Source organism: Pan paniscus, chromosome 11, assembly GCF_029289425.2.
Source record: "Pan paniscus chromosome 11, NHGRI_mPanPan1-v2.0_pri, whole genome shotgun sequence".
In the NCBI taxonomy this organism is placed as follows: domain Eukaryota; kingdom Metazoa; phylum Chordata; class Mammalia; order Primates; family Hominidae; genus Pan; species Pan paniscus.
This window is the reverse complement of record NC_073260.2, coordinates 68169705-68189904: the sequence shown is the minus strand read 5'-3', so window position 1 is coordinate 68189904 and position 20200 is coordinate 68169705. Positions and strand designations below refer to the sequence as shown.

Here is a 20200-nt window from a genome sequence, read left to right as displayed (position 1 = left end):
GCTGAGTGTGTGGACACATCTACAAGACCCCCCAACACGGACCCAGGGAAGTAGAAAAGCTTTGACCACAGTCACTGCACCCAGAATGCTTAGCCGCCTGCCACCATACAGGAGGCTTTCAGAGATCTGCTTGTTTCTGCCTTTCTCACTTTCAGCCCTGAGCATGGCTGCTGCTCTTCCCCACTCTCCCACTTTTGCTATTTTTAGACAAGGAGACTGCCTGTTTCTAATGAAGGCAGCAGAGCAGCAGGCTCTCTCCTGGTATCAACCGATGGCTCCCCTCCCCGCAGTGAGCACCAGAAGCACGAAGCCTGCTGCAGGCACAGCTCAGACAGCAGCACTTACAACCCATAGGCAGGAAGAGACTCAAACAGTGTGTTTCCAGGTTTATTCATTGTGAGGACAGAAGCCACGATGGCTCAGAGAACTGGCGGTGACTGAGCTCCTGCCATGAGCAGCCTCAGAGGTGAGAAGAGGGCCTCCTCTCCCTTTGAGGGGAGTGACTGTGTGTGTGGGGGTGGCTGGAGGGAGAAACCTTTTTAAAGAGGAACCCTCATCCAAGTTCAGGGACCTTTTTCACCGTATATCTCTATGAGATTTGTTTTTCTTTCCAATATCATACCCCAACATGTACGCACACAAGCACAGGTGTAAAGCTAGCAGGCATCGTTGACTGTGATGTTTATACTGTGATGACTGTATTACACATGTTATTTCATTTACTCATTAAAAAGAACCCTGTTAGGTGAGGTCTCTGGCTATTTATTTTGTACATTTGAGTATTAAGACTATCTTGTCTCACTTCTGGTGGCATTTGGATTTGAACGTAGGTCTGACTGGAGTAACCTGTCCTACACATATTGCCTTGAGCCATCCAATCACTGCAGAAAATTAGCCCTTTCCTGTGTTTCTAAGTTATCTCCAGCAACCATGGTTCAATTATAAAAGAGAAAAAGATATACAGAGATCCATTTCCCAATGACAAATCTATTTCTATAGACAAGTCTTGATTATTTGATTTCATCAAAGGAACAAGGAATAGATGTTAAAGCACAACAACAGAAACCTTCGACACCCCTACTCATATCATATACAGAAATTAATTTGAGATGGATCACAGACAAAATGTGAAAGTTAAACGTAGAAAGCTTCCAGGAAAAAACGAAGGAGAAAAGCCCTTCGGGTCACATCTAAGAAGGGGCAGAAGGGAACTTTCTGGTGGGATGGGGGAATGTTCTTTATCTTGATCTGGGTGATGGTAACTTGGGTACATATTTTTCAAAATTTATGGAACTATAAAGATTTCTGCATTTTTACTATATATAAATTTTACTTTAATAATGCAACTGTCAGCATAATAAACAGTATCTGCTTTTCTCCCTACAAAACTACCAATCATCCATTCAAATGTATACTGAGTGCCTACTTCATTCCAAGTGCTGGGCTTAAACCAAAAAGTAAGCAGACATGGTCAGAACACCAACTTAGGGAGCTTCCCAAAAAGTTGGGGCAACAACCTAAGTGTGCCTTATCTGATGAATGGTTAAAGCAAATGTGGTACACATATACAAAGGAAGAGCATGCATCCTTAAAAAAGAAGGAAATTCTGCCATTTGCAACAACATGGATGAACCTGGAGGACATTATGCTAAATGAAATAAGCCAGACACAAAAAGCCAAACACTGCATGAACTCATTTGTAAAATCTAAGAAAGCTGAACTCATAAAAGCAGAGACTAGAATGATAGTTACTGGTGGAAAGGAGAAGAGGAAGTGAGGAGGTGTTGGCCAAAATGTATGCCAGATGAGGAAGTTCTGGAGATCTGAGGCACAGTGTGGTGACCATAGTTAATAATCATGTATTGTGTACTTGAGATTTGCTAGAAGAGTTGATCTTAAGGGTTCTCACCACACAAAAGATATAATCACGTGAGGTGATAGATATGTTAATTGGCTTGATGTGGTAATCATTTTACAATGTATCACCTTAAATATATATAATTTTTATTTGTTAAGTATACCTCAATAAAGCTGGGGAAAAACCCTAAAACCCCCCCAAAGTTGAGGAGATATATATTAATAATAAATGTTAAAAAGAAGCCAATAGGCCAGGCGCGGTGGCTCATGCCTGTAATCCCAGCACTTTGGGAGGCCGAGGTGGGTGGATCACAAGGTCAGGAGTTCGAGATCAGCCTGGGGTGAAACCACATCTCTACTAAAAATACAAAAAATTAGCTGGGTGTGGTGGTACACACCTGTAATCCCAGCTACTCGGGAGGCTGAGGCAGGAGAATCGCTTCAACCTGGGAGGCAGAGGTTCCAGTGAGCCGAGACCATGCCACTGTACCCCAGCCTGGACAACAGAGTGAGACTCCGTCTTGAAAAAAAAAAAAAAGAAGCCAATAATTATATGATTATGAAATATATAAATGCAAAAAAATACGCCACCAAAATAACATCCAAGACAACAACAACAGCAAACCAAAATAAAAACCTTCACCATCAAAGTAATTTCTTTTTCTTTTTTTGAGACAAAGTCTTGCTCTATCACCCAGGCTGGAGTGCAGTAGCCCAATCTCAGCTCACTGCAACCTCCGCCTCCCAGGTTCAAGCAATGTTCGTGCCTCAGCCTCCCAGGTAGCTGGGATTACAGGGCACCACCACACCTGGCTAATTTTTTATATTTTTAGTAGAGATGGGATTTCCCCAGGTTGGCCAGGCTAGTCTCCAACTCCCAACCTCAGGTGATCTGCTCGCCTTGGCCTCCCAAAGTGCTAGGATTACAGCCGTGAGTCACCACGCTAGGCCCATCAAAGTAATTTCTATTAAGCTTCACAATACTGGATGGCTTCTGCTCTCTAGGACAATGTGTTTTACTGTTCATATCTGGCAGAGTCCAACATTATAATTAGTTCCCTTCCTAGAGCTCATATCCATGGAATTAAGAGAGAATATATTTAGGTAGATCCCAGAGGTGAGGCTTAGGTAGATTTAAAAAACAGCAGTATGGGCCATCCATGAAACATTCCCAGGTAGACAGCACACATTGAAAACAGGGTTGACCGTGTTCTCTAGCTAGAGAAAAGCACCATGAAGGCAACAGGAATTGGGAACTTTTGAATCATAGGGCAGGGGTCCCCAACCCCCAGGCCACACACAGACTGTTACTGGTCTGTGGCCCGTTAGGAACCAGGCCGCACAGCAGGAGGTTAGTGGTGGGTGAGTGAGTATTACTGCCTAAGCTCTGCCTTGGGCAGTAATCAGTGGCGGCATTAGATTCTCAAAGGAGCATGAACTCCATTGTGAACTGCTCATGAGAGGGATCTAGGTTTTGTGCTCCTAATGAGAATCTAATGCCTGATGATCTGAGGTAGAACAGTTTCATTCTGAAACCATCCCCACTCTCCCGTCCAATCCATGGAAAAATTGTCTTCCACAAAACTGGTCCCTGGTGCCAAAAGGGTTGGGGACCACTGTCATAGGGCACCGATGGCCCCTGTGGCTCAGAGGAGCGGTACAATATGTGAAAGACTGAGCTACAGCAAGAGGCAGGGTAGTGGGGTTGTGGTAGCAATGTGGCACTAAGTAGCTGTGAGTACTGTATTTGGGTAAGACATTGAATTTTCCTGTACTCCACAGTTCCCTTCTCTGTAAAAATCAGGAGTTTGGATTTGCTCAGGTCTTGCTAGCTTCCAAAAGTTTTGATTCTTAGCCTTAGTTGGTCTTCTCTAACTAAAGTTTGAGATCAGAATGGCATACTGGAAATAAAATATGCTGAATTGGAAATGCCTTTTGCTGTGTAAGCTAATGGAACCAATAAAGGTTTAAGACACAGTGAACAGGAAACAATTCCTGGCCTAAGCACTATTATTTCTCTGTACTACACCTCAATGGCATAATTCCCATGGATAGTGGTTTGCTGCCAGATACTCTGCAATCTCTATACTTGCTGCTGTCAGATTCAAACAAACAAAAATTACTCAGAAAAACAAAGTTTTATTCAGAGCAATGTTGTTATGGGTTGAATTGCATCTCCCTAAAATTCATATGTTTAAGTCCTAGCCCCCAGTACCTCAGAATGTGACCCTATTTGGGAATGAGTTTGTTGCAGACATAATTAGTTAAGATGAGGTCATACTGGAATAGGGTGTGTCCTACTTCGCTATGACTGGTGTTCTTATAAAAAGGGGAAATTTGGACATAGAGACACAAATACACAAGGAAAGCTCCATGGAAGATAAAGGCAGAGATTTACAAGCCAAGGAATGTCAAAGACTGCCAGCACACCACCAGAAGCTAGCAGAGAGGCATGGAACAGATTCTTCTTCACAACCTCAGAGGGAAAACCCTGCTGATACCTGGATTTCAAACTCCTGGCCTCCAGAACGGTGAGACAAATTTCTGTTGTTTAAGCCATCCAGTTCATGGTACTTTGTAAGGGCAGCTTAGCAAACTAATACTGGTGGTATAAATGCCTGAAGGACAAGCTGGCCTCGGCAAATAGGCTGACTCACTGACTTTCCCTCCATAACACCACCTTGGGAAAAAAGAACTTCTCACTGACATGCATTCATAAATAAACACCTTAACTTTTAGGAAGTTTATATTTTAGGCAACTGAAAAAAACTACAATTCATATTTCTTGCTAAACACTACATTTTCTGTCTTTAAAAAGTGAGACGTGGCTGGGTGCAGTGGCTCATGCCTGTAATCCCAGCACTTTGGGAGGCTAAGGCAGGTAGATTATTTGAGTCCAGGAGTTTGAGACCAGCCTGGGGAAAATGGCGAAACCCTGTCTCTACAAAAAATATAAACATTAGCTGGGCATGCTGGCACACACCTATAGTCCCAGCCACTTGGGAGGCTGGGGTGGGAGGGCTGCTTGAGTTCACAAGGCTGAGGCTGCAGCGAGCTGTGATCGTGCCACTGCACTCCAGCCTGGGTGACACAGCAAAACTCTGTCTCAAAACCAGCCAACCTAACAAACAAAAACCCAGAACAAAAAGCAAGGCCCTTCTTCAGTAAAATCCAACAAACATTTTTTAAACCTTTATTAGTGACCAGGAATTGCTAGATAGTGTTTGTGCCTTAGCTTTCAGACTCTACTCAGGTCGTCACCATGTCAATGTGCTAAAAACACACAGGGTTGAAATGAGCACCCTCAGCATGTAAGTGGTATCCTTCAGTCAAAACCCAAATTACTATTAGGTCTGCAGAAGCTGCTGGAAAAAATAATATGAAAACAGATTAGAAAAGCAGCTTCGCTCTCACAGATGTACACTGTAATTATAACTGTTCAGAGCTATTGGAAAATCATAAGCAGAATTGATTTTCTGTCCTTGCTAGCTTCAAAGAGGTGCAGAATGACAGGAAAGTTCTCTCATTCGTGGCTAGACTGACACCAAACGAATTACAAGTTCTGATCTGACTAATCAGAAAATGTCACAGAAGCTACTGGTCTCTGCTATACAGGTCGACACCTGTCCTGAGTCACTAGGAACATAAGCAGTTTAGGGATAGACATACTTGTTCTGGTTTCTAAATCATGGTACAGCTTTAGTAATCTCTGGCAGTGGTTCTTTTATATACCCAAACCCTTCCTATAAGTTAAGGATCAAGGCTAGGCGTGTTAGAATCTGACGTTAGTAACACTCCAATTGCTTAAATAGTGGTTCTCAAGCTTTAATGTGCATTAGAATTGACAACAGGAAGCTGCATTTTAAACAACTTGTTTCTGAAGCAGGTGATTCTAGAGCCTATACTTTAAGAAATGCTGGCTTAGAGAAATGGTAAAGCAGTGAGATGTGCAGTCTAGAAACGGCATAGTATGCTTCTAAGAATGACTGAGGACCAGAATGATCCATCTTACCAAGAATGAAGAGGAAGGCTGGGTGTGGTGGCTCACACCTGTAATCCCAGCACTTTGGGAGGCCGAGATGGGAGGATTTCTTGAGTCCAGGAGTTTGAAACCAGCCTGGGCAACAGGGTGGAACCCCATTTCTACAAAAAATTAGCCAGGCATGGTGGCACACGCCTGTAGTTCCAGCTTCTTGGGAAGCTGAGGTGGGAGGATCGCTTGAGCCCGGGAGGTGAAGGTTGCAGTGAGCCAAGATCACGCCACTGCGCTCCAGCCTGGGTGACAGTGTGAGACCCTGTCTCCCCTACCCCGAAAAAAATGTTAAGTAACATATGGGTCAAAGGGCACTGCTGAAGGCCCTGCCTGTGCCTCCTGGCTTGGTGCTAGTGTTTAGACTGTCTGTAGGGGTTAGCATTCTGGCTTAGGAGGCTGGGGCCTGGCTGGTGTTCAGGAGCTCTGAATTCCACCCTTAGGTCAGATATGTAACCATTTACCACATCACACTGAATAAATCCTACCTTCCAGAAAGCACATATATGTAAACTAATAAATGATTAGGCCCTTGGTTAAGAACCACAAATACACTCCCCATAATTTTACACTGTTTATAGACCTGACTTCTTGTTATGTATTAATGTGCTTAGCCATTTGTAAATACAAATATTAATGTTTACAAGCTGTCACTGAAACTATATACCCTTTTCCTATGTTTTTGACCTCCTCTTAAAAAGTCTAAATTATCCATTTTCAGAGTCCAATTTAAGCTTTAGTTATTTTGGATAATGTCTATCTTTCATAGGTATATCTAAATCCTATTTACATAAAATTTCTTAATGGCTATTACTAAAAATGCTCTAAAAATATTTATCATTGATGTATCTACATATCTACAGCCTCTCCTTAGATTTTTTTTTTCTTGTTAATGTGTTTGTTTTATTTTATTTTATTATTTTGAGATGGAGTCTCGCTCTGTCGCCCAGGCTGGAGTTCACTGCAACAGATGAGGTTGTTGTATTACGTCTGAGCTGTTGCGGGAACAGGCACTGGAAGGCTTTAGTTCTTGCCTTGTGGTCTCCCCTTCTAACCAGCATTACTTAGCTGGGACTTGCTTGGGCAGTCACTTTATCTTTCTGAGCTTGTTCTTTATCCCTATCACAGTGATAAAAATCACTCTCGTTATTTACAACAGGGTTGATGTAAATAATAACATGTGCAAGTGTCTACCATCTGCTTGCCTTCGGAAGGCACCTATTAGATGTCCTTGCTCATGCTGGAGGTGCCTGAATTTATCCTCCTCATTGTCTCCTGGTCCCTGGAGCATTTGGGAGAATTCAGTGAGGCTGACTGTTATAAAATCTGTCCCTTGTGTTCAATACATTTTAGTTATTAGTATTATTGTTGAACATAATTATATAAAGAAACACATGTTATAGACTTGACTGGCTCAGAAGGAGTTGTGTACAAGTAAAGGCTTAACAACCAGCATTTAGGAAAAAAACCCATGTGCATATATGTATGTACATAAAGTTTTTATATTTATATTTTTATTTTTTCAGACAAAGTCTTGCTTGCTCTGTCGCTCAGGATGGAGTGTAGTGGTATGATCTTAGCTCACTACAACCTCTGCCTCCCAGGTTCAAGTGATTCTCCTGCCTTACGCTCCCAAGTAACTGGGACTACAGGCACACACCACCACACCAAGCTAATTTTTGTATTTTTTGTAGAGACGGGGTTTTACCACGTTAGCCAGGCTGGTCTTGAACTCCTGACCTCAGGTGATCCACCCGCCTCGATCGCCCATTATTAACAATCAAATGGCTGTTCTTCATGGTACTGGTACCAAAACAGATATATACACCAATGGAACAGAACAGAGGCCTCAGAAACAACACCACACATCTACAACCATCTGATCTTTGACAAACCTGACAAAAACAAGCAATGAAGAAAGGATTCCCTATTTAATAAATGGTGTTGGGAAAACTGGCTAGCCATATGCAGAAAACTGAAACTGGACCCCTTCCTTACACCTTATACAAAAATTAACTCAAGATGGACTAAAGATTTAAACATAAGACCTAAAACAATAAAAACCCTAGAAGAAAACCTAGGCATTACCATTCAGGACATAGACATGGGCAAAGACTTAATGACTAAAACACCAAAAGCAATGGCAACAAAAGCCAAAACTGACAAATGAGATCTAATTAAACTAAAGAGCTCCTGCATAGCAAAAGAAACTATCATCAGAGTGAACAGGCAACCTACAGAATGGAAGAAAATTTTTGCAATCTATCCATCTAACAAAGGGCTAATATCCAGAATCTACAAGGAACTTAAACAAATTTACAAGAAAAAACAACCCCATCAAAAAGTGGGCAAAGGATATGAACAGACACTTTTCAAAAGAAGACATTTATGCAGCCAACAAACATGAAAAAAAGCTCATCATCATGTCATTAGAGAAATGCAAATCAAAACCACAATGAGATACCATCTCACGCCAGTTAGAATGGCGATCATTAAAATGTCAGGAAACAACAGATGCTGGAGAGGATGTGGAGAAATAGGAATGCTTTTACACTGCTGGTGGGACTGTAAACTAGTTCAACCATTGTGGAAGAGAGTGTGGCAGTTCCTCAAGGATCTAGAACTAGAAATACCATTTGACCCAGAAATCCCATTACTGGGTATATACCATAAGGATTATAAACGATTCTACTATAAAGACACACGCACAAGTATGTTTATTGCAGCACTATTCACAATAGCAAATAATTGGAACCAACCGAAATGCCCATCAATGATAGACTAGATAAAGAAAATGTGGTACATATACACCATGGAATACTATGTAGCCACAAAAAAGAGTGAGTTTATGTCCTTTGCAGGGACATGGATGAAGCTGGAAGCCATCATTCTCAGCAAACTAACACAAGAACAGAAAACCAAACACTGCATGTTCTCACTCGTAAGTGGGAATTGAATAATGAGAACATATGGGCACAGGGAAGGGAACATCATACACTGGGGCCTGTCGGGGAGTGGGGGGCACTCTATCATTAGGAGAATTACCTAATGGAGATGACGGGTTGAGGGGTGCAGCAAACCACCATGGCACATGTATACCTATGTAACAAACCTGCACGTTCTGCATACGTATCCCAGAACTTAAAGTATAATAAAATAAATAAATAAATACATAAATAATAAAAATCGCTGTTCTTAACAACTGGCTTGCAAAATTTGACTCTAGCAAGCAAGAAGATGTGGGCTCTGGCATGCTACTGCATGAAGGCAAGAGGAAAACATTAGGAGCCAATTTTAGCATAATATTTTGAAGTTGCTGCTTCCATTGGAGTCACTATGGCTGCTGGCAACATGCTGGAGAGGTGGATATCAGTTAGGCAGCCACAGATCCTGGTGGGACCCCAGAAAAATCACAGGGGGTGCTCAAATCCATATGTTTATATGTGATTTCTTAACAGAGAGTAAAAACACAATTTAAATGAACATGATTTTTGAAAGCAACAGCCCATTTTCTTCAATTCTAAAAATGGAAACCTGAAAAAGGGTACACACCATCGTGTATGGAATACGATATATAGTGAGGGAATAAAGTTCACAGTTGGGTGAACAAAAGTTCCATCCATCTTGGTATTCACAACCTACTCTGCCTTACCAACACTTTTCCACATATTGCGGGAAAGATTATCTCAGATGACTGCATGCATATTGCTTGGGTAGGACAATTTCCTACTAATTGCCAGGAACAACCAAACCCTAGTGGGAATCATCAAAGCTTAGGCCAATCCTGTTACAAGTACACAATGAATACGCATCTAAAAGACTTGGCGTAGTGCCTGGTCTTGACAACATGTAATTAACCCTAGCTATAATTCTGGATGGCACAGAGTTTCAGTGAGAAGCAATTTAAGGAAAAACACATGCTCCTTTAAACAATTTTAGATTTTATCAGTCAATGATTTTAGAAAGTTACCATCATCCTTTATAACATATAAGAACATGTCAATGGAAAAGTCACTGGATTCAGAGTTGAGGAACTAGATTCTGGTCTTGATTCTGCTACTACCTATCTGTGTGATGTTAAGTAAGTAATGTCACCTCTATGCACCCTGGTTTTCCAATTTCTAAAGTAAGGGTGTTGGGGTAAGTAAGGGCTATTTTTTAATGAAAAAATCCAACCTCCACAACTAACAAAATTTCATGTCCTATGAATTAGAAATTCAACAAATATGTCCTCAATGTTACTCACTTGAACAGCCATTAAGACCCTTTTACGGATTTTCTAAAGTCACATTCTCTTTTGTTCTTCTGAACAAACACTGATTCCCCTTGTTTCCAAATGTATATTTGACCTTTCTTCAATGTTTATTATCAGTCTTCCCCACTGAAGTTTGTTTACTTATGAGAACAAGGCTCTCTTTCCGGTAGATCATAAAGCAATTCCCGGAAGGGCCTCGGGTGGGAGGATGTGCTCAGGTACAGAAGATATCTCACAATGTTGACCTATTAAGAAAATGGGTGGTCCTAGACTCTGGGCTGGTGAGCATTTTTCTTCTGCCTTCTAGCAATTTCTTATAAATGGCAAAGTCTTGTTTTAAAAATCTGAGTCTGTGTTTTTTTTTCTTCCCCTAGTACTGTTGAATAAAAAATTCCACATTTCCAAGCATACTGTGCCTGCGATCAAATGATGACACAATCAGCACCCCTAATAATAGTAATAGCTTCCCTTGATTGAGGCTCTGAGCCTGCCACATACATTATCTCATTTACAGTTTTTTTTTTTTTTTTGAGACGGAGTCTCACTCTGTTGCCCAGGCTGGAGTGCAGTGGCGTGATCTCGGCTCACTGCAAGCCCCGCCTCCTGGGTTCACGCCATTCTCCTGCCTCAGCCTCCCGAGTAGCTGGGACTACAGGTGCCCGCCACCATGCCCGGCTAATTTTTTGTGTTTTTAGTAGAGACGGGGTTTCACTGTGTTAGCCGGGATGGTCTCGATCTCCTGGCCTCGTGATCTGCCTGCCTCGGCCTCCCAAAGTGCTGGGATTACAGGCGTGAGCCACCGCGCCCGGCCTCATTTACAGTTTTAACAACCCATCAGGGTAGGTATTAACATCCCAGTTGCACACATGAAGCACATGAGGCCCTCAGAAGCTACGCACTGTGCCCAAAGACACAGGTTTCCAACCCAGGTTTGTCTGGATAGTAAATATATAACCTCCCTTACAATGCCTTCCTCTACAAATAAAACCCCCAGCATGACACAGGCAAGACAGGCAGAGTGAAATCCAGTAGAGAATCTTGGAGAGGTTCAGTGCTTGGAGATTTCACTCTTAATGTCTTTCATGAGACATAACTGGGAGCTGAGATAGGATGCCTCTTTTGAAGTGGCTGATGTGACATTTACTAAGCAAAACTTTATAGTCAACACATGCAAAAAAAAAATATATATATATATATATATATAAACAAGGATCCTAACACACTGTCCACCCTACAAGTATTTTCATGCTAAGATAAAAAAAAGAGCAGAATGTATTGAAATATCATGTGCTAGAAATGCATGGAAAATAATCTGTAGATACTATGTATGTTTCACAACTGTGTGAAAATACAACTAATTTTTATTAAGCAGTTATTAGAACAGGTTTTTTTTTTTTTTTTTTTGAGACAGAGTCTTGCTCTCTCACTCAGGCTGATTACGGTTCACTGCAACCTCTGCCTCCCAGATTGAAACGATTCTCCTGCCTCAGCCTCCCAAGTAGCTGGGATTACAGGCATGCACCACCGCACCTGGCTAATTTTTGTATTTTTAGTAGAGACAGGGTTTTGCCATGTTGGCAAGGTTGGTCTCGAACTCCTGACCTCAAGTGATCCACCTGCCTCGGCCTCCCAAAATGCGGGGATTACAGGTGTGAGCCACCATGCCTGGCCCCAGAACAGGTCCTTAAATAGCTAGTTTGATCCTTGATTTAAACATCAAAACGATTCTATGGTATGGGGATTATGATTCCACTTTATATAGATGAGGAAAGGGACTTTTAGAGAAATTGTGGAAGCATGCCCAAGGTTATACTAACATAAATAGCTTTAATCAGAATTCTGAGCCAGATCTGAGTCTTCTCTTTTCTTTCTTCACACTATTAATACAAATTATAGTGAACTTTTTGCCCACTCAGCGCTCCTTTCTTCTGTTGGTAAGAGCAGCTCACTGGGTTTTTGGGGAGCAATCCTTCCGGTATTCTGTGTAGTCCTGTTGGGAATGCACATCAGAGCACCTCACCCCCATGGGGGTGAGCCTTTGACTCATCAATGTAGGCTCATCATACTCTCAGAGAAATCTGAACCTTGGGCAGTGTGATGAAGAATGTCAAGTGGTAGGAGCTAAGTAATAACACCAGTATGTCCATGAGTCTCAGGCTTCCCAGAGAAAGAGAATGTCTTCTAGAAGATGCTGTCCCTGAGTCTGAGATTGTCTAGAAGCAAGCTTGTTGAAAGCATGGCGTGACAGATTCCCTGAACTGCTGGATTCTCACCCTGTAGCAGTGTCTGGGAGAGGGTAGAGGCTCGATAAATATTACTCAATGAATGGTTGAATCCTCTGAGCTGCTGTATTTCATATTCTTCCCTTGGCTTGGTAGTTGAGGTTTTTCTTTAGATTATGTGAACTAATTCTTAGCTTCCTCATGATTTCCTTTGCTACTTCAGTTTCTCTTGCTTGTAAGCAGAGAACTCTATCTGATACCTATTATTTCCACAGAGTTGTTACATATGCCAAAATATTTGAGGACCCAGCCTGATGGAGTTCTGTTTGTCTATAGCAATGACCTTCACCTACTATTCTCACCCAAGGAAGGAAGCTCTAGAAAACTCCTCAGTTGGAGCATCAAGGAACTACAATCTGTTATGAGTGATCATTTATTAGGTTGCATAAAGGTCCCCACAAAAAAGTCCAGCTACAATATGTGGGGAAGTAGTTTATTCCCACAGTGCCCTTGATTCATTCATAGGTTGAAACAACTACCACAGGTATCCAAAAATGGCACATATGCATGAAAAACAACTTTTACCCAACCCCAAATTCTGGAAACTGGGACATTTGAACTATAAAATTCAAAATTGTACATATTCAACCTTATATGGATTGGGATTCTATGGCAGGTGAAAATGTGATCTGCATAATAATCAATCATAGTTAAACCCAGCTGCAAAAAGACCCATGGTTTTAATATTTGACAGATTACTTATTCATCTTCTCTGCATACAGCTGTATACTGAGTTTCCCATCATTTCAAGTGAAGCCTCAAGAGACAGTTTTAGAACACAATCCCCCAACATTTACATTATAACAAAGTGTTACTATAATGCATGATTGTGGTACAGGTTTCTGTAATGTCATTTTGAAAGAGGAAGCACCCATGCCTTTTTGTTTATAACTAACCTCCATACTATATCCAGATTTTGTTCATTTTCCTTAATGCCTTTTTCCGTTCCAGAGTCCCACTCTGGATACCATGTGACATTTAGGTGTCACATCTCCTTGGGCTCTCATAGACTGTGATGGTTTTTTAGACTTCTTGTTTTTGATGACCTTGACAGTTCTGAAGAGTACTCATCAGGTATACTGCAGAATGTCCCACATGATTTGGGTTGCTTGATGTTCTTCTCATGGTTAGACACAGTATTTGTAAGTTTTTGGAAGGAAGATCACAGAGGTCAAGTACCATATTAAGTCAAGGTTATGCACTATTAACATGACTTATCATTGATGATGTTTACCTTGATTACCTGGCTGAGGTAGTGTTTACCAGGCTTCTCTACTGCAAAGGTACCCCCACCTCCCTTTCCATGCTGTACTTTTTGGAAGCAAGCCACTAAGTGTGGCCAACACTTAAGGGATGGGGTGTTGTGTTCCACTTCCTTCAGGGTGGAGTAGCTACATACAGTATTTGGAATTCTTCTGTATGGGAATTTTGTCTCCTCTCCTCCATTTATTTATTTATTCAATCATATATTAATATTAGTATGGCCTCTTGGATATTTATTCTTTGGGTTATAACTCAAAACTGTGTTATTTTATTGCTCAAATTGTTCCAATTTTAGCTATTGAGAGCTCTTTCAGTCAGCTCCTGTGCCCTCTGACACACCCCCACTGTTTTGCTTTTTGAATACAAATAGCTTTTTTTTTTTTTTTTTGAGATGGAGTCTCACTCTGTCACCCAGGTTGGAGTGCAGTGGCGCAATCTCAGCTCACTACAACTTCCGCCTCCTGGGTTCAAGCGATTCTGCTTCAGCCTCCTGAATAGCTGGTATTACAGGTATGCGCCAGGTATGCATCATGCCTGGCGAATTTTTGTATTTTTAGTAGACACGGAGTTTCATCATGTTGGCCAGGCTGGTCTCGAACCCCTGACCTCAGGTGATCCACCTGCCTCGGCCTCCCAAAGCGCTGGGATTGCAGGTGTGAACCGCTGTGCCCCGCTGCCTTTTCTTCTTTTCAATAGATAAGGATACATACCTGTATTTTTGGATGGTTTAAGTATGGAACCACTGAAGAACTAGGCTGAACCTTCACATCCTTAAACACAAAGCTCTTGTATCACTTTACAGTTAATTCAGAAGTTTAAGATTGACTACATTTATTTCATTGTTCATTTGTGGGACAAAATCTGTATGACAGCTGTGTGTTAGCGTTTGGAACTGGCTTCGTTTCCTTAAGTCATTCCCAGCCTGTGATTGAGGTACTAGAGTTCAGGCAGAAAGGCTTGGTCTTGCAGAACTAGACTATCCATCAGAAGTGGCAATGGTGAGTTAAACTCTACTAGAACGTTAGCCTTTCCAGGGACACCCTCTGCCCCCATCTTCATCTTAGACTTTCAAATTAAATCACAGAACTAATTGAGTCATAGAATATGTATCTTATATATATTCTATTCATTGTACTAGATAGTCATATATATTTTCTTATCTCATCCTCACAATAATCTTGTGAAGTTGATATTATTTGTAGATGAGGTGATTAAGGTGCAGGGAGGTAAAGTAGTGTAGCTGGTCAACAGCAGAGTGGCATTCTAATTCGAAAGCTTCTATGCTAGGTTACTTGTCCAAGCTGAAAACCATGGCCATATAACCTCACAATTTCCTCAAAGGATGCACATCCTGCCAAATGGTGGCAGCTTAAGGCTCAGGCCTACATAAGGCCACATGCCTGCAGGTCTGGTTTCACTTTGCTCATAAGGAAAGGGAGAGAAGGTTTGTACACATATAACAGGCTTATTTTTCCGTCTATCAGGCTCTGTATTTATTGTGATCAATCAACCTCCTCTTGGGAGCTAAGAGAATTCCAGAATTGCAGCGTTTACAAGGAAACCTACAGGCATTCTAGTTTAAAAAGCTCTGTGCTATTTCTCTCCCCTCTACGGTAGTCTTCCCAGATGGTTGCTCAGCTACAGTGAGAGGCTTAGCATTTTCAGGGTAGCCTATTTCTTCTTTAACCACATTATTAAACTCTTCCTTATATAGAACAATCCTTTCTTTGTAACTTCCATGCATGGGTTTTGATTCTGCTTTCTTGGGGAGAAGAACTCTCAGCCTGAGCTGACATGCCAGGCTCATCAGCTTCCTGGGCTATATGGGGAGTCAGGTCAGCCTGGGTCGGATTCTGCTTATTTTGTGGCAGACCCAGGAGAGTACCCTTCACAGCAAGGCAACCACAGAAGTGAGATGCCAATTTATTCAAAGTTCAATGTATTAATACATGTCCTGTTCTGAGATAGCTAAGATCGGATGTTTACTCATGATGAATAAATATTAGCTCTTTACTTCCCTTAGGGGCCTTTACTTCTCTTAATGGCATCATAATCATCCTTTTATAAACCCTTAAGAAACATTTCAGTCCACTGTGATAGTATAACATGCTCTATGGGTGAGGGTGGAACCACATGAATTTCTAAGTGTCTATCAGGTTCAAAGTTCAAAACAAATAAGGAAATCTTGGACATGCCTGGATACAACAGCAGTCTTAAAGAAGAATGATGACTTACTGGCAAAAGAGAAGGAAGTTTAAAGACTGCCACTGGGGAAGAAAATGCTATTGATTTCATTTCCTTCTGATATGAATAACAGGTGCTCAGATGGATTGAACTGAAAAACAAGTGAGATGGGGGAAAATTAAGTAGCTTTACAAAACGTCGGGAGCTTAGAAATAGGAGATATATATTTATTCAAGTTCTTTTTCTCTGTGGATCAGAACTCAAGCTTTCATTCAATTTGGCTTGAAGAATTTGACCCATTGAAAGCTACTGTCAGAGCAGGAAGAAAGCACCTGAAGTCACCACCACCCAATACTGACCACCCACGGTTGAAGGATCTATTGTCTAAAGTGTAATAGCTGTGTGATTTAACTCAGGATATACCTGAAATGTGGAATTTCAGGCAATGACTGTATAATGAATGCCCCCACTACCATTGTAAAGGTCCCTGATCTGGCGAAGTGTTAGTCACCGTAACAGCTGAACCAAAGCAAATTATCATTGGCAGGGACATCAAACGTGTCTTCCTTCTACAGATAATTTCAGGGCTGACTACAGGGTCATGTGACCTATGCAACTGCATGGATTCCTGGGCTTAGAATGGTTCCTTTCTTAGGTTTTGTTTTTTTTTTTTTCTGAGACAGAGTCTTGCTCTGTCACCCAGGATGGAGTGCAATGGCATAATCTCAGCTCACTGCAACCTCCACCTCCTGGGTTCAAGTGATTCTCCTGCCTCAGCCTCTCGAGTAGCTGGGGTTACAGGCATGCACCACCACGCCCAGCTAATGTTTGTATTTTTAGTAGAGATGGGGTTTCACCATATTGCCCAGGCTGGTCTTGAACTTCCGGACTCAAGAGATCCGTCTGCCTCGGCCTCGCAAAGTGCTGGGATTACAGGTGTGAGCCACACACAGGACTGCTTGCTTAGTTTAATGCTCTGATGTTGCCATCTTGAACCTGTTAATAATTTTTGCACATTAGTCCTCACAATTTTATTTGAGATCCTGCAAATATAGTTTGTTCTGAATGGCTGTGATGCTTTGGAAAGGTCAAGTTATTATGAGTAATAATCTAAATCAAATATAAGTTTCTTTCATCGATGCAATGAGATAAAGGTTCTTTTCAAAAGTAAAAGAAGGGTGGCATTTTAAGTTGAGAAAGAAACAGAATCATAAGGTTTTAGAGACTGGAGATCTTAGAAATCACGGTAATTAACAAGCAGAATTTGGATCAAGGTTTTTGTCATATTGAAATGTTTTCATTGGAGAAGGAGACAATTTAGAATTGCCTTGAAGTTGTCAATATATATGACAATTGTGCTGTTAACTATGAATGGTTCTCTCTCTTATTTACCTGATAAACCTTTAAGAAATATGAAATGAATATTGGTGCAGCTCTAGGGACCAGAAATGAAAACAGGAATTAAGTCAGCTGCAAGATCAAGTATCATAAAGAATAGTAAGCTTGGCCACTGTCCCCCTGCCCATAATTTTAATTCTCTGAGTTCCAAATTCAGTCTAGATGGACTGAATGACTCCCTTAAAATCAAAGAACCATGTGAGAAGAGTAGGTAAAGCAATTAGTAAACCTCTAATTTTTCTACAGCAAGTAACAACAATAAAATCTATCTGTTCTTTATGAGGCAGTCAGAATTTGAGGACTTTAAATCATTTGCAAAGGGAAATAAATGCTTCATGACTTGGCCAGAAGCTTACTTTACCTATTCATCTTAAAACAGCTAATCATAAGTCTTATGATTTTGAATGCATTTAACCAGTTCTCTGAATTCAGAGAGGATTGATTTTTCTACTTGCATATGAAAAATAACATTTCCGCCTTTAGTAGGGGATAAATGTGCTCAAATCTTTTGATTTTACACAAAACAGGAGTATTCTGTGTACAAGGAAATGTTTATTTAATGTCTTTTTTTTCCCAAATCAGTATTTTAAACTAAAAAAATGATCTTGATAGTTCATACTGTAATGACCTTGAATAATTGGAGAGAGCAAAATATGTATTTCTGTTCAGGTAAAAATGGTGTGAACACATGCTTCCCACTTTGCTTCTTTTCTAAAAACTCATAAAAATGAGGGAAAAGCCTAGAACACACTTGATTCACAAAACTCTCAAAAGGCTGAAGAATTAGAAGCATTGGGAATCCATGAAATAGCATGTGTCGGGGTAAGAGGAGGCAGCTAAGTTAAGTATCTGTGGTTGAAAGTCCGGTTAAGCAGCAGGTAAATCATCTCCCAAAACTTCTACCAACATGCAACTGCCTTTTCTCAACCCTATTTTAAGAATGGAGGTTTATTCTCCGGAGTGGGTGGAACAGAAGGTCTCTAGATTGGGGATCATTAGTCACAGCACAAGGATAAGGGACCAACTGAAAATAAGGAGATAAGGAGGTACTAGCCTGCCAGATTCAGAGACGGTCTCTTCCCCAACTCGGCTTCCATCAAGCTGACAGCCAGCCTTTATCATCCAGGCTGGAAAGATTGGTAGAGCCTTTTCTGGGGATCTAATCAACCCAAGAAGAAAGACAAATACCAGGTTTCCCCAACTACACAGCCCAGCCAAATCGCCCTACAGTGAAACCCACAGATGACAAGCCCCAGCCACGCACTTTGAACTTTTAATCATTTTGTTAGTGCCCCACTTCTTGTTTGAAATAGTTTTATTGATATATCATATGTATACCATATAATTAGTTGCTTTAAAGTATATTATTCAATGGCTTTTGGTATATTCAGAGTTGTGCAACTATCACCATAACCAATTTTAGAATATTTTCATCACCTCGAGAAGAAAATTGTGCTCATTAATAGTTACTCCATTTCCCCAAAATCCCCAGCACTAGGTAACTGCTAACTTACTTTCTGTCTTGATAGATTTGTAGTGACATGCTTTTAAGTACGAACAGACAACCAACGATTATGAGAAATCTGAGAGAAGCTACTATTGTAAAAGAGATCGAAAATATCGAAAAAAGCTAACTAGAATAACCTAAGATTATGCAGGGATTAGAAAATGCCAAAAAACCCTTAGACCCCAACTATTATTTACATCCTCAGATAAGTTACAGCAACTATGAAATAAAAGAACGGGATACTAAAGGAAGAAATTATCAGGACAAGAAGAGGTCCTGGAAAGTAAAAACGTAACAGTAGAATTGATTGAATTAGAGGGCTGTATGAAAATTTGAGGAAATCCCACAAAAAATAGAGTAGAAAGACAAACAGATGGGAGACAGAGAAAAAACAACAGAAACGTAGAAGACTAGTCTAGCGGCTTCAATTTTCAAATGAGGAGATACACAGAGAAAAGGAAAAACAGAGGCACTGAAATCATCAAGAAAATTTCCTAGACCTAAGAAAAAAAGACCAAAAAGGAAAAAAGAAAATTTTCTAGACCTGAAAGACCTGAGTATGCAGATTGAAAAGGTCCACTGAATACAATGCTTTACTACAGATGAAAATAAGACCAACTCCAAGACAATTAAGAAAAAGACATCTTTAAACTTTCAGAGATGGGGAGAAAATAGATAACATGCAGATGACCAGGAAACGGATAAATCTGAACTTCTGAACAGCAACTTAGGGAGCCTGAAGACAATGGAATAATGCCTTTGAAAACCACTTCTGAAATAAAATTCTATACTTTGCTAAACTATTACTTATGAGTGACGTTAGCATAAAGACATTTTCAGACTTGCAAGATCTCAAAAAATTAACTTCCCATGAGTCCTTTTCTCAAAAAGATACTGGGGGATGTGCTCTGCAGAAACAAAGGACTAAACCAAGAAGAGGGAAATATAAACACTATGAAGCAGTGGAGCCAACTTTAGAGACAAAGTGAATTCCCAGAACAAAGGTGAAAGAAGTTCCCAGGATAACATCTGTGCACCAAACTTAGCAGACTAGACAAGGTCAGAAGACTCTGGGGACAGATTATTCAGTTGAGTAACTCTGCTGAAATATCCGACGCGTCTGAACCAATTAGACATTTTAAAGAGTTTGAGATTCAATTATTAATAAATATGTAGACAACTAAAGAAAACAGAATGGAACATCATTTTGGGGAAAAGTATAAGGAAATATAATGAAACTTTACAACAGGGCACAGTTGCGAATATGTTTATGACATAAGGTAAATTACAATCTAATAGAAATTATGATGCAACTCTACTTGGAGAATAGAGAGGATGAGAAGGGTTACTGTGAAGGTGGGTTGATAAAAGGGAGCTATATCATCCTCTTCCAAAGTGAGAACAAAAAAACTGGAAATAGCAAC

General features: G+C 40.7%; 1 protein-coding gene and 1 long non-coding RNA gene across 15 annotated transcripts in view; one reads left to right on the top strand and one right to left on the bottom strand.

Moving 5' to 3' along the window:
- The window catches only part of PIP5K1B (phosphatidylinositol-4-phosphate 5-kinase type 1 beta), a 305504-nt gene that overhangs the window by 31091 nt on the left and 254213 nt on the right, over positions 1-20200 (bottom strand). The window lies entirely within an intron of this gene.
- LOC129393078 (uncharacterized) lies at positions 4226-14097 on the top strand. Its single transcript, XR_008619700.1, has 2 exons — positions 4226-4388; positions 7414-14097. It is a non-coding gene; the product is annotated as an uncharacterized LOC129393078 (long non-coding RNA).